The sequence below is a fragment of the Pholcus phalangioides genome, unplaced genomic scaffold, assembly GCF_987345545.1.
Source record: "Pholcus phalangioides strain wild (caught in Gottingen) unplaced genomic scaffold, Ppha-v1.0 ptg000032l_1, whole genome shotgun sequence".
NCBI classification, from domain to species: Eukaryota; Metazoa; Arthropoda; class Arachnida; order Araneae; family Pholcidae; genus Pholcus; species Pholcus phalangioides.
In genome coordinates this window covers 3,265,244-3,274,869 of record NW_028301622.1, presented here as the reverse complement: position 1 = coordinate 3,274,869, position 9,626 = coordinate 3,265,244, and the positions used below count along the sequence as shown (strand labels likewise).

At 45.6% G+C, this 9,626-nt stretch overlaps 49 non-coding genes across 49 annotated transcripts; all 49 read right to left on the bottom strand.

Moving 5' to 3' along the window:
- Window positions 1–11: 11 nt before the first annotated feature.
- TRNAV-AAC (transfer RNA valine (anticodon AAC)) lies at window positions 12–84 on the bottom strand. The gene has a single exon. It is a non-coding gene; the product is annotated as a tRNA-Val (tRNA).
- Window positions 85–180: 96 nt separating this feature from the next.
- TRNAV-AAC (transfer RNA valine (anticodon AAC)) lies at window positions 181–253 on the bottom strand. The gene has a single exon. It is a non-coding gene; the product is annotated as a tRNA-Val (tRNA).
- Window positions 254–349: 96 nt separating this feature from the next.
- Window positions 350–422, bottom strand: TRNAV-UAC (transfer RNA valine (anticodon UAC)). The gene has a single exon. It is a non-coding gene; the product is annotated as a tRNA-Val (tRNA).
- Window positions 423–518: 96 nt separating this feature from the next.
- TRNAV-AAC (transfer RNA valine (anticodon AAC)) lies at window positions 519–591 on the bottom strand. The gene has a single exon. It is a non-coding gene; the product is annotated as a tRNA-Val (tRNA).
- A 265-nt stretch (window positions 592–856) lies between these two features.
- Window positions 857–929, bottom strand: TRNAV-UAC (transfer RNA valine (anticodon UAC)). The gene has a single exon. It is a non-coding gene; the product is annotated as a tRNA-Val (tRNA).
- A 96-nt stretch (window positions 930–1,025) lies between these two features.
- TRNAV-UAC (transfer RNA valine (anticodon UAC)) lies at window positions 1,026–1,098 on the bottom strand. Its single transcript has one exon. It is a non-coding gene; the product is annotated as a tRNA-Val (tRNA).
- Window positions 1,099–1,194: 96 nt separating this feature from the next.
- TRNAV-AAC (transfer RNA valine (anticodon AAC)) lies at window positions 1,195–1,267 on the bottom strand. The gene has a single exon. It is a non-coding gene; the product is annotated as a tRNA-Val (tRNA).
- A 96-nt stretch (window positions 1,268–1,363) lies between these two features.
- On the bottom strand, window positions 1,364–1,436 carry TRNAV-AAC (transfer RNA valine (anticodon AAC)). Its single transcript has one exon. It is a non-coding gene; the product is annotated as a tRNA-Val (tRNA).
- A 96-nt stretch (window positions 1,437–1,532) lies between these two features.
- On the bottom strand, window positions 1,533–1,605 carry TRNAV-AAC (transfer RNA valine (anticodon AAC)). The gene has a single exon. It is a non-coding gene; the product is annotated as a tRNA-Val (tRNA).
- Window positions 1,606–1,699: 94 nt separating this feature from the next.
- TRNAV-UAC (transfer RNA valine (anticodon UAC)) lies at window positions 1,700–1,772 on the bottom strand. Its single transcript has one exon. It is a non-coding gene; the product is annotated as a tRNA-Val (tRNA).
- A 97-nt stretch (window positions 1,773–1,869) lies between these two features.
- TRNAV-UAC (transfer RNA valine (anticodon UAC)) lies at window positions 1,870–1,942 on the bottom strand. Its single transcript has one exon. It is a non-coding gene; the product is annotated as a tRNA-Val (tRNA).
- A 96-nt stretch (window positions 1,943–2,038) lies between these two features.
- On the bottom strand, window positions 2,039–2,111 carry TRNAV-AAC (transfer RNA valine (anticodon AAC)). The gene has a single exon. It is a non-coding gene; the product is annotated as a tRNA-Val (tRNA).
- Window positions 2,112–2,207: 96 nt separating this feature from the next.
- On the bottom strand, window positions 2,208–2,280 carry TRNAV-UAC (transfer RNA valine (anticodon UAC)). Its single transcript has one exon. It is a non-coding gene; the product is annotated as a tRNA-Val (tRNA).
- Window positions 2,281–2,545: 265 nt separating this feature from the next.
- TRNAV-AAC (transfer RNA valine (anticodon AAC)) lies at window positions 2,546–2,618 on the bottom strand. The gene has a single exon. It is a non-coding gene; the product is annotated as a tRNA-Val (tRNA).
- A 265-nt stretch (window positions 2,619–2,883) lies between these two features.
- Window positions 2,884–2,956, bottom strand: TRNAV-UAC (transfer RNA valine (anticodon UAC)). The gene has a single exon. It is a non-coding gene; the product is annotated as a tRNA-Val (tRNA).
- A 96-nt stretch (window positions 2,957–3,052) lies between these two features.
- On the bottom strand, window positions 3,053–3,125 carry TRNAV-AAC (transfer RNA valine (anticodon AAC)). The gene has a single exon. It is a non-coding gene; the product is annotated as a tRNA-Val (tRNA).
- A 96-nt stretch (window positions 3,126–3,221) lies between these two features.
- TRNAV-AAC (transfer RNA valine (anticodon AAC)) lies at window positions 3,222–3,294 on the bottom strand. The gene has a single exon. It is a non-coding gene; the product is annotated as a tRNA-Val (tRNA).
- Window positions 3,295–3,390: 96 nt separating this feature from the next.
- TRNAV-UAC (transfer RNA valine (anticodon UAC)) lies at window positions 3,391–3,463 on the bottom strand. The gene has a single exon. It is a non-coding gene; the product is annotated as a tRNA-Val (tRNA).
- Window positions 3,464–3,559: 96 nt separating this feature from the next.
- On the bottom strand, window positions 3,560–3,632 carry TRNAV-AAC (transfer RNA valine (anticodon AAC)). Its single transcript has one exon. It is a non-coding gene; the product is annotated as a tRNA-Val (tRNA).
- Window positions 3,633–3,728: 96 nt separating this feature from the next.
- Window positions 3,729–3,801, bottom strand: TRNAV-AAC (transfer RNA valine (anticodon AAC)). Its single transcript has one exon. It is a non-coding gene; the product is annotated as a tRNA-Val (tRNA).
- Window positions 3,802–3,897: 96 nt separating this feature from the next.
- TRNAV-UAC (transfer RNA valine (anticodon UAC)) lies at window positions 3,898–3,970 on the bottom strand. Its single transcript has one exon. It is a non-coding gene; the product is annotated as a tRNA-Val (tRNA).
- A 96-nt stretch (window positions 3,971–4,066) lies between these two features.
- On the bottom strand, window positions 4,067–4,139 carry TRNAV-UAC (transfer RNA valine (anticodon UAC)). Its single transcript has one exon. It is a non-coding gene; the product is annotated as a tRNA-Val (tRNA).
- A 96-nt stretch (window positions 4,140–4,235) lies between these two features.
- TRNAV-UAC (transfer RNA valine (anticodon UAC)) lies at window positions 4,236–4,308 on the bottom strand. Its single transcript has one exon. It is a non-coding gene; the product is annotated as a tRNA-Val (tRNA).
- Window positions 4,309–4,404: 96 nt separating this feature from the next.
- Window positions 4,405–4,477, bottom strand: TRNAV-AAC (transfer RNA valine (anticodon AAC)). Its single transcript has one exon. It is a non-coding gene; the product is annotated as a tRNA-Val (tRNA).
- A 96-nt stretch (window positions 4,478–4,573) lies between these two features.
- Window positions 4,574–4,646, bottom strand: TRNAV-UAC (transfer RNA valine (anticodon UAC)). Its single transcript has one exon. It is a non-coding gene; the product is annotated as a tRNA-Val (tRNA).
- A 96-nt stretch (window positions 4,647–4,742) lies between these two features.
- TRNAV-AAC (transfer RNA valine (anticodon AAC)) lies at window positions 4,743–4,815 on the bottom strand. The gene has a single exon. It is a non-coding gene; the product is annotated as a tRNA-Val (tRNA).
- A 96-nt stretch (window positions 4,816–4,911) lies between these two features.
- On the bottom strand, window positions 4,912–4,984 carry TRNAV-UAC (transfer RNA valine (anticodon UAC)). The gene has a single exon. It is a non-coding gene; the product is annotated as a tRNA-Val (tRNA).
- Window positions 4,985–5,080: 96 nt separating this feature from the next.
- TRNAV-UAC (transfer RNA valine (anticodon UAC)) lies at window positions 5,081–5,153 on the bottom strand. The gene has a single exon. It is a non-coding gene; the product is annotated as a tRNA-Val (tRNA).
- A 96-nt stretch (window positions 5,154–5,249) lies between these two features.
- TRNAV-AAC (transfer RNA valine (anticodon AAC)) lies at window positions 5,250–5,322 on the bottom strand. Its single transcript has one exon. It is a non-coding gene; the product is annotated as a tRNA-Val (tRNA).
- A 96-nt stretch (window positions 5,323–5,418) lies between these two features.
- Window positions 5,419–5,491, bottom strand: TRNAV-AAC (transfer RNA valine (anticodon AAC)). Its single transcript has one exon. It is a non-coding gene; the product is annotated as a tRNA-Val (tRNA).
- Window positions 5,492–5,585: 94 nt separating this feature from the next.
- TRNAV-UAC (transfer RNA valine (anticodon UAC)) lies at window positions 5,586–5,658 on the bottom strand. The gene has a single exon. It is a non-coding gene; the product is annotated as a tRNA-Val (tRNA).
- A 96-nt stretch (window positions 5,659–5,754) lies between these two features.
- Window positions 5,755–5,827, bottom strand: TRNAV-UAC (transfer RNA valine (anticodon UAC)). Its single transcript has one exon. It is a non-coding gene; the product is annotated as a tRNA-Val (tRNA).
- Window positions 5,828–5,923: 96 nt separating this feature from the next.
- On the bottom strand, window positions 5,924–5,996 carry TRNAV-AAC (transfer RNA valine (anticodon AAC)). Its single transcript has one exon. It is a non-coding gene; the product is annotated as a tRNA-Val (tRNA).
- Window positions 5,997–6,092: 96 nt separating this feature from the next.
- On the bottom strand, window positions 6,093–6,165 carry TRNAV-UAC (transfer RNA valine (anticodon UAC)). The gene has a single exon. It is a non-coding gene; the product is annotated as a tRNA-Val (tRNA).
- A 96-nt stretch (window positions 6,166–6,261) lies between these two features.
- On the bottom strand, window positions 6,262–6,334 carry TRNAV-AAC (transfer RNA valine (anticodon AAC)). The gene has a single exon. It is a non-coding gene; the product is annotated as a tRNA-Val (tRNA).
- A 265-nt stretch (window positions 6,335–6,599) lies between these two features.
- Window positions 6,600–6,672, bottom strand: TRNAV-AAC (transfer RNA valine (anticodon AAC)). Its single transcript has one exon. It is a non-coding gene; the product is annotated as a tRNA-Val (tRNA).
- Window positions 6,673–6,937: 265 nt separating this feature from the next.
- Window positions 6,938–7,010, bottom strand: TRNAV-UAC (transfer RNA valine (anticodon UAC)). The gene has a single exon. It is a non-coding gene; the product is annotated as a tRNA-Val (tRNA).
- A 96-nt stretch (window positions 7,011–7,106) lies between these two features.
- TRNAV-AAC (transfer RNA valine (anticodon AAC)) lies at window positions 7,107–7,179 on the bottom strand. Its single transcript has one exon. It is a non-coding gene; the product is annotated as a tRNA-Val (tRNA).
- A 96-nt stretch (window positions 7,180–7,275) lies between these two features.
- On the bottom strand, window positions 7,276–7,348 carry TRNAV-AAC (transfer RNA valine (anticodon AAC)). The gene has a single exon. It is a non-coding gene; the product is annotated as a tRNA-Val (tRNA).
- A 603-nt stretch (window positions 7,349–7,951) lies between these two features.
- TRNAV-UAC (transfer RNA valine (anticodon UAC)) lies at window positions 7,952–8,024 on the bottom strand. The gene has a single exon. It is a non-coding gene; the product is annotated as a tRNA-Val (tRNA).
- Window positions 8,025–8,120: 96 nt separating this feature from the next.
- TRNAV-AAC (transfer RNA valine (anticodon AAC)) lies at window positions 8,121–8,193 on the bottom strand. The gene has a single exon. It is a non-coding gene; the product is annotated as a tRNA-Val (tRNA).
- Window positions 8,194–8,289: 96 nt separating this feature from the next.
- Window positions 8,290–8,362, bottom strand: TRNAV-AAC (transfer RNA valine (anticodon AAC)). The gene has a single exon. It is a non-coding gene; the product is annotated as a tRNA-Val (tRNA).
- Window positions 8,363–8,458: 96 nt separating this feature from the next.
- Window positions 8,459–8,532, bottom strand: TRNAV-UAC (transfer RNA valine (anticodon UAC)). Its single transcript has one exon. It is a non-coding gene; the product is annotated as a tRNA-Val (tRNA).
- A 96-nt stretch (window positions 8,533–8,628) lies between these two features.
- Window positions 8,629–8,701, bottom strand: TRNAV-AAC (transfer RNA valine (anticodon AAC)). The gene has a single exon. It is a non-coding gene; the product is annotated as a tRNA-Val (tRNA).
- A 96-nt stretch (window positions 8,702–8,797) lies between these two features.
- On the bottom strand, window positions 8,798–8,870 carry TRNAV-UAC (transfer RNA valine (anticodon UAC)). The gene has a single exon. It is a non-coding gene; the product is annotated as a tRNA-Val (tRNA).
- Window positions 8,871–8,966: 96 nt separating this feature from the next.
- Window positions 8,967–9,039, bottom strand: TRNAV-AAC (transfer RNA valine (anticodon AAC)). The gene has a single exon. It is a non-coding gene; the product is annotated as a tRNA-Val (tRNA).
- A 96-nt stretch (window positions 9,040–9,135) lies between these two features.
- On the bottom strand, window positions 9,136–9,208 carry TRNAV-UAC (transfer RNA valine (anticodon UAC)). The gene has a single exon. It is a non-coding gene; the product is annotated as a tRNA-Val (tRNA).
- A 96-nt stretch (window positions 9,209–9,304) lies between these two features.
- Window positions 9,305–9,377, bottom strand: TRNAV-AAC (transfer RNA valine (anticodon AAC)). Its single transcript has one exon. It is a non-coding gene; the product is annotated as a tRNA-Val (tRNA).
- Window positions 9,378–9,473: 96 nt separating this feature from the next.
- Window positions 9,474–9,546, bottom strand: TRNAV-UAC (transfer RNA valine (anticodon UAC)). Its single transcript has one exon. It is a non-coding gene; the product is annotated as a tRNA-Val (tRNA).
- Window positions 9,547–9,626: the final 80 nt, after the last annotated feature.

Below are 9,626 nucleotides of genomic sequence, written 5' to 3'. Positions count from 1 at the left end.
ATATGGTAATCTGTACCTGCCAGGGTTCGAACCTGGGACATTCCGCGTGTTAGGCGGATGTGATAACCACTACACCACAGGTACGGGCCGGGTCCTCCAGAACAGGCATTACATGAATGATTGGCATCAAGCTTGTAAGAAAAGAAATTTTACGGTGTTTTGTGTAATGATATGGTAATCTGTACCTGCCAGGGTTCGAACCTGGGACATTCCGCGTGTTAGGCGGATGTGATAACCACTACACCACAGGTACGGGCCGAGTGTTCCAGAATAGGCATTACATGAATGATTGGCATCAACCTTGTAAGAAAAGAAATTTAACGGTGTGTTGTGTAATGATATGGTAATCTGTACCTGCCAGGGATCGAACCTGGGACATTCCGCGTGTAAGGCGGATGTGATAACCACTACACCACAGGTATGGGCCGAGTACTCCAGAACAGGCATTACATGAATAATTGGCATCAACCTTGTAAGAAAAGAAAATTAACGGTGTTTTGTGTAATGATATGGTAATCTGTACCTGCCAGGGTTCGAACCTGGGACATTCCGCGTGTTAGGCGGATGTGATAACCACTACACCACAGGTACGGGCCGGGTCCTCCAGAACAGGCATTACATGAATGATTGGCATCAAGCTTGTAAGAAAAGAAATTTTACGGTGTTTTGTGTGATTATATGGTAATCTGTACCTGCCAGAGATCGAACCTGGGACATTCCGCGTGTTAGGCGTATGTGATAACCACTACACCACAGGTACGGGCCGAGTCCTCCAGAACAGGCATTACATGAATGATTGGCATCAACCTTGTAAGAAAAGAAAATTAACGGTGTTTTGTGTAATGATATGGTAATCTGTACCGGCCAGGGATCGAACCTGGGACATTCCGCGTGTAAGGCGGATGTGATAACCACTACACCACAGGTACGGGACGAGTGTTCCAGAATAGGCATTACATGAATGATTGGCAACAACCTTGTAAGAGAAGAAATTTAACGGTGTTTTGTGTAACGAAATGGTAATCTGTACCTGCCAGGGATCGAACCTGGGACATTCCGCGTGTAAGGCGGATGTGATAACCACTACACCACAGGTACGGGACGAGTCCTCCAGAACAGGCATTACATGAATGATTGGCATCAACCTTGTAAGAAAAGAAAATTAACGGTGTTTTGTGTAATGATATAGTAATCTGTACCTGCCAGGGATCGAACCTGGGACATTCCGCGTGTTAGGCGGATGTGATAACCACTACACCACAGGTACGGGACGAGCCGTCCAGAATAGGCATTACATGAATGATTGGCATCAACCTTGTAAGAAAAGAAATTTAACGGTGTTTTGTGTAATGATATGGTAATCTGTACCTGCCAGGGATCGAACCTGGGACATTCCGCGTGTTAGGCGGATGTGATAACCACTACACCACAGGTACGGGCCGAGACCTCCAGAACAGGCATTACATGAATGATTGGCATCAACCTTGTAAGAAAAGAAATTTAACGGTGTTTTGTGTAATGATATGGTAATCTGTACCTGCCAGGGTTCGAACCTGGGACATTCCGCGTGTTAGGCGGATGTGATAACCACTACACCACAGGTACGGGCCGAGTCCTCCAGAACAGGCATTACATGAATGATTGGCAACAACCTACAGAAAAGAAATTTAACGGTGTTTTGCGTAATTATATAGTAATCTGTACCTGCCAGTGATTGAACCTGGGACATTCCGCGTGTAAGGCGGATGTGATAACCACTACACCACGGGTACGGGACGAGTCGTCCAGAATAGGCATTACAATGGATGATTGGCATCAACCTTGTAAGAAAAGAAATTTAACGGTGTTTTGTGTAATGATATGGTAATCTGTACCTGCCAGGGATCGAACCTGGGACATTCCGCGTGTAAGGCGGATGTGATAACCACTACACCACAGGTACGGGACGAGTCGTCCAGAATAGGCATTACATGAATGATTGGCATCAACCTTGTAAGAAAAGAAATTTAACGGTGTTTTGTGTAATGATATGGTAATCTGTACCTGCCAGGGATCGAACCTGGGACATTCCGCGTGTTAGGCGGATGTGATAACCACTACACCACAGGTACGGGCCGAGTCCTCCAGAACAGGCATTACATGAATGATTGGCAACAACCTTGTAAGAAAAGAAATTTAACGGTGTTTTGTGTAATTATATAGTAATCTGTACCTGCCAGGGATCGAACCTGGGACATTCCGCGTGTAAGGCGGATGTGATAACCACTACACCACAGGTACGGGCCGAGTCCTCCAGAATAGGCATCACATGAATGATTGGCATCAACCATGTAAGAAAAGAAATTTAACGGTGTTTTGTGTAATGATATGGTAATCTGTACCTGCCAGGGATCGAACCTGTGACATTCCGCGTATTAGGCGGATGTGATAATAACTACACCACAGGTACGGGCCGAGTCCTCCAGAACAGGCATTACATGAATGATTGGCATCAACCTTGTAAGAAAAGAAATTTAACGGTGTTTTGTGTAAAGATATGGTAATCTGTATCTGCCAGGGATCGAACCTGGGACATTCCGCGTGTTAGGCGGATGTGATAACCACTACACCACAGGTACCGGCCGTGTCCTCCAGAATAGGCATTACATGAATGATTGGCATCAACCTTGTAAGAGAAGAAATTTAACGGTGTTTTGTGTAACGAAATGGTAATCTGTACCTGCCAGGGATCGAACCTGGCACATTCCGCGTGTTAGGCGGATGTGATAACCACTACACCACAGGTATGGGCCGAGTACTCCAGAATAGGCATTACATGAATGATTGGCATCAACCTTGTAAGAAAAGAAATTTAACGGTGTGTTGTGTAATGATATGGTAATCTGTACCTGCCAGGGATCGAACCTGGGACATTCCGCGTGTAAGGCGGATGTGATAACCACTACACCACAGGTATGGGCCGAGTACTCCAGAACAGGCATTACATGAATGATTGGCATCAACCTTGTAAGAAAAGAAAATTAACGGTGTTTTGTGTAATGATATGGTAATCTGTACCTGCCAGGGTTCGAACCTGGGACATTCCGCGTGTTAGGCGGATGTGATAACCACTACACCACAGGTACGGGCCGGGTCCTCCAGAACAGGCATTACATGAATGATTGGCATCAAGCTTGTAAGAAAAGAAATTTTACGGTGTTTTGTGTAATGATATGGTAATCTGTACCTGCCAGGGTTCGAACCTGGGACATTCCGCGTGTTAGGCGGATGTGATAACCACTACACCACAGGTATGGGCCGAGTACTCCAGAATAGGCATTACATGAATGATTGGCATCAACCTTGTAAGAAAAGAAATTTAACGGTGTGTTGTGTAATGATATGGTAATCTGTACCTGCCAGGGATCGAACCTGGGACATTCCGCGTGTAAGGCGGATGTGATAACCACTACACCACAGGTATGGGCCGAGTACTCCAGAACAGGCATTACATGAATGATTGGCATCAACCTTGTAAGAAAAGAAAATTAACGGTGTTTTGTGTAATGATATGGTAATCTGTACCTGCCAGGGTTCGAACCTGGGACATTCCGCGTGTTAGGCGGATGTGATAACCACTACACCACAGGTACGGGCCGGGTCCTCCAGAACAGGCATTACATGAATGATTGGCATCAAGCTTGTAAGAAAAGAAATTTTACGGTGTTTTGTGTGATTATATGGTAATCTGTACCTGCCAGGGATCGAACCTGGGACATTCCGCGTGTTAGGCGGATGTGATAACCACTACACCACAGGTACGGGCCGAGTCCTCCAGAACAGGCATTACATGAATGATTGGCATCAACCTTGTAAGAAAAGAAAATTAACGGTGTTTTGTGTAATGATATGGTAATCTGTACCGGCCAGGGATCGAACCTGGGACATTCCGCGTGTACGGCGGATGTGATAACCACTACACCACAGGTACGGGACGAGTGTTCCAGAATAGGCATTACATGAATGATTGGCAACAACCTTGTAAGAGAAGAAATTTAACGGTGTTTTGTGTAACGAAATGGTAATCTGTACCTGCCAGGGATCGAACCTGGGACATTCCGCGTGTAAGGCGGATGTGATAACCACTACACCACAGGTACGGGACGAGTCGTCCAGAATAGGCATTACATGAATGATTGGCATCAACCTTGTAAGAAAAGAAATTTAACGGTGTTTTGTGTAATGATATGGTAATCTGTACCTGCCAGGGATCGAACCTGGGACATTTCGCGTGTAAGGCGGATGTGATAACCACTACACCACAGGTACGGGACGAGTCCTCCAGAACAGGCATTACATGAATGATTGGCATCAACCTTGTAAGAAAAGAAAATTAACGGTGTTTTGTGTAATGATATGGTAATCTGTACCTGCCAGGGATCGAACCTGGGACATTCCGCGTGTTAGGCGGATGTGATAACCACTACACCACAGGTACGGGCCGAGTGTTCCAGAATAGGCATTACATGAATGATTGGCAACAACCTTGTAAGAGAAGAAATTTAACGGTGTTTTGTGTAACGAAATGGTAATCTGTACCTGCCAGGGATCGAACCTGGGACATTCCGCGTGTAAGGCGGATGTGATAACCACTACACCACAGGTACGTTCCGAGTCCTCCAGAACAGGCATTACATGAATGATTGGCATCAACCTTGTAAGAAAAGAAAATTAACGGTGTTTTGTGTAATGATATGGTAATCTGTACCTGCCAGGGATCGAACCTGGGACATTCCGCGTGTTAGGCGGATGTGATAACCACTACACCACAGGTACGGGCCGAGTGTTCCAGAATAGGCATTACATGAATGATTGGCAACAACCTTGTAAGAGAAGAAATTTAACGGTGTTTTGTGTAACGAAATGGTAATCTGTACCTGCCAGGGATCGAACCTGGGACATTCCGCGTGTAAGGCGGATATGATAACCACTACACCACAGGTACGGGACGAGTCGTCCAGAATAGGCATTACATGAATGATTGGCATCAACCTTGTAAGAAAAGAAATTTAACGGTGTTTTGTGTAATGATATGGTAATCTGTACCTGCCAGGGATCGAACCTGGGACATTCCGCGTGTAAGGCGGATGTGATAACCACTACACCACAGGTACGGGACGAGCCGTCCAGAATAGGCATTACATGAATGATTGGCATCAACCTTGTAAGAAAAGAAATTTAACGGTGTTTTGTGTAATGATATGGTAATCTGTACCTGCCAGGGATCGAACCTGGGACATTCCGCGTGTTAGGCGGATGTGATAACCACTACACCACAGGTACGGGCCGAGACCTCCAGAACAGGCATTACATGAATGATTGGCATCAACCTTGTAAGAAAAGAAATTTAACGGTGTTTTGTGTAATGATATGGTAATCTGTACCTGCCAGGGTTCGAACCTGGGACATTCCGCGTGTTAGGCGGATGTGATAACCACTACACCACAGGTACGGGCCGAGTCCTCCAGAACAGGCATTACATGAATGATTGGCAACAACCTACAGAAAAGAAATTTAACGGTGTTTTGCGTAATTATATAGTAATCTGTACCTGCCAGTGATCGAACCTGGGACATTCCGCGTGTAAGGCGGATGTGATAACCACTACACCACGGGTACGGGACGAGTCGTCCAGAATAGGCATTACATGAATGATTGGCATCAACCTTGTAAGAAAAGAAATTTAACGGTGTTTTGTGTAATGATATGGTAATCTGTACCTGCCAGGGATCGAACCTGGGACATTCCGCGTGTAAGGCGGATGTGATAACCACTACACCACAGGTACGGGACGAGTCGTCCAGAATAGGCATTACATGAATGATTGGCATCAACCTTGTAAGAAAAGAAATTTAACGGTGTTTTGTGTAATGATATGGTAATCTGTACCTGCCAGGGATCGAACCTGGGACATTCCGCGTGTTAGGCGGATGTGATAACCACTACACCACAGGTACGGGCCGAGTCCTCCAGAACAGGCATTACATGAATGATTGGCAACAACCTTGTAAGAAAAGAAATTTAACGGTGTTTTGTGTAATGATATGGTAATCTGTACCTGCCAGGGATCGAACCTGGGACATTCCGCGTGTAAGGCGGATGTGATAACCACTACACCACAGGTACGGGCCGAGTCCTCCAGAATAGGCATCACATGAATGATTGGCATCAACCATGTAAGAAAAGAAATTTAACGGTGTTTTGTGTAATGATATGGTAATCTGTACCTGCCAGGGTTCGAACCTGGGACATTCCGCGTGTTAGGCGGATGTGATAACCACTACACCACAGGTACCGGCCGTGTCCTCCAGAATAGGCATTACATGAATGATTGGCATCAAGCTTGTAAGAAAAGAAATTTTACAGTGTTTTGTGTGATGATATGGTAATCTGTACCTGCCAGGGATCGAACCTGTGACATTCCGCGTATTAGGCGGATGTGATAATAACTACACCACAGGTACGGGCCGAGTCCTCCAGAACAGGCATTACATGAATGATTGGCATCAACCTTGTAAGAAAAGAAATTTAACGGTGTTTTGTGTAAAGATATGGTAATCTGTATCTGCCAGGGATCGAACCTGGGACATTCCGCGTGTTAGGCGGATGTGATAACCACTACACCACAGGTACCGGCCGTGTCCTCCAGAATAGGCATTACATGAATGATTGGCATCAACCTTGTAAGAGAAGAAATTTAACGGTGTTTTGTGTAACGAAATGGTAATCTGTACCTGCCAGGGATCGAACCTGGCACATTCCGCGTGTTAGGCGGATGTGATAACCACTACACCACAGGTATGGGCCGAGTACTCCAGAATAGGCATTACATGAATGATTGGCATCAACCTTGTAAGAAAAGAAATTTAACGGTGTGTTGTGTAATGATATGGTAATCTGTACCTGCCAGGGATCGAACCTGGGACATTCCGCGTGTAAGGCGGATGTGATAACCACTACACCACAGGTATGGGCCGAGTGCTCCAGAACAGGCATTACATGAATGATTGGCATCAACCTTGTAAGAAAAGAAAATTAACGGTGTTTTGTGTAATGATATGGTAATCTGTACCTGCCAGGGTTCGAACCTGGGACATTCCGCGTGTTAGGCGGATGTGATAACCACTACACCACAGGTACGGGCCGGGTCCTCCAGAACAGGCATTACATGAATGATTGGCATCAAGCTTGTAAGAAAAGAAATTTTACGGTGTTTTGTGTAATGATATGGTAATCTGTACCTGCCAGGGTTCGAACCTGGGACATTCCGCGTGTTAGGCGGATGTGATAACCACTACACCACAGGTACCGGCCGAGTCCTCCAGAACAGGCATTACATGAATGATTGGCATCAAGCTTGTAAGAAAAGAAATTTTACAGTGTTTTGTGTGATGATATGGTAATCTGTACCTGCCAGGGATCGAACCTGTGACATTCCGCGTATTAGGCGGATGTGATAATAACTACACCACAGGTACGGGCCGAGTCCTCCAGAATAGGCATTACATGAATGAATGGCATCAACCTTGTAAGAAAAGAAATTTAACGGTGTTTTGTGTAAAGATATGGTAATCTGTATCTGCCAGGGATCGAAACTGGGACATTCCGCGCGTTAAGCGGATGTGATAACCACTACACCACAGGTACCGGCCGTGTCCTCCAGAATAGGCATTACATGAATGATTGGCATCAACCTTGTAAGAGAAGAAATTTAACGGTGTTTTGTGTAACGAAATGGTAATCTGTACCTGCCAGGGATCGAACCTGGCACATTCCGCGTGTTAGGCGGATGTGATAACCACTACACCACAGGTATGGGCCGAGTACTCCAGAATAGGCATTACATGAATGATTGACATCAACCTTGTAAGAAAAGAAATTTAACGGTGTGTTGTGTAAGGATATGGTAATCTGTACCTGCCAGGGATCGAACCTGGGACATTCCGCGTGTAAGGCGGATGTGATAACCACTGCACCACAGGTATGGGCCGAGTACTCCAGAACAGGCATTACATGAATGATTGGCATCAACCTTGTAAGAAAAGAAAATTAACGGTGTTTTGTGTAATGATATGGTAATCTGTACCTGCCAGGGTTCGAACCTGGGACATTCCGCGCGTTAGGCGGATGTGATAACCACTACACCACAGGTACGGGCCGGGTACTCCAGAACAGGCATTACATGAATGATTGGCATCAAGCTTGTAAGAAAAGAAATTTTACGGTGTTTTGTGTGATTATATGGTAATCTGTACCTGCCAGGGATCGAACCTGGGACATTCCGCGTGTTAGGCGGATGTGATAACCACTACACCACAGGTACGGGCCGAGTCCTCCAGAACAGGCATTACATGAATGATTGGCATCAACCTTGTAAGAAAAGAAAATTAACGGGGTTTTGTGTAATGATATGGTAATCTGTACCTGCCACGGATCGAAACCTGGGACATTCCGCGTGTAAGGCGGATGTGATAACCACTACACCACAGGTACGGGCCGAGTGTTCCAGAATAGGCATTACATGAATGATTGGCAACAACCTTGTAAGAGAAGAAATTTAACGGTGTTTTGTGTAACGAAATGGTAATCTGTACCTGCCAGGGATCGAACCTGGGACATTCCGCGTGTTAGGCGGATGTGATAACCACTACACCACAGGTACGGGACGAGTCCTCCAGAACAGGCATTACATGAATGATTGGCATCAACCTTGTAAGAAAAGAAATTTAACGGTGTTTTGTGTAATGATATGGTAATCTGTACCTGCCAGGGATCGAACCTGGGACATTCCGCGTGTAAGGCGGATGTGATAACCACTACACCACAGGTACCGGCCGTGTCCTCCAGAATAGGCATTACATGAATGATTGGCATCAACCTTGCAAGAGAAGAAATTTAACGGTGTTTTGTGTAACGAAATGGTAATCTGTACCTGCCAGGGATCGAACCTGGCACATTCCGCGTGTTAGGCGGATGTGATAACCACTACACCACAGGTACGGGACGAGTCGTCCAGAATAGGCATTACATGAATGATTGGCATCAACCTTGTAAGAAAAGAAATTTAACGGTGTTTTGTGTAATGATATGGTAATCTGTACCTGCCAGGGATCGAACCTGGGACATTCCGCGTGTAAGGCGGATGTGATAACCACTACACCACAGGTACGGGACGAGTCGTCCAGAATAGGCATTACATGAATGATTGGCATCAACCTTGTAAGAAAAGAAATTTAACGGTGTCTTGTGTAATGATATGGTAATCTGTACCTGCCAGGGATCGAACCTGGGACATTCCGCGTGTTAAGCGGATGTGATAACCACTACACCACAGGTACGGGCCGAGTCCTCCAGAACAGGCATTACATGAATGATTGGCAACAACCTTGTAAGAAAAGAAATTTAACGGTGTTTTGTGTAATTATATAGTAATCTGTACCTGCCAGTGATCGAACCTGGGACATTCCGCGTGTAAGGCGGATGTGATAACCACTACACCACAGGTACGGGACGAGTCGTCCAGAATAGGCATTACATGAATGATTGGCATCAACCTTGTAAGAAAAGAAATTTAACGGTGTTTTGTG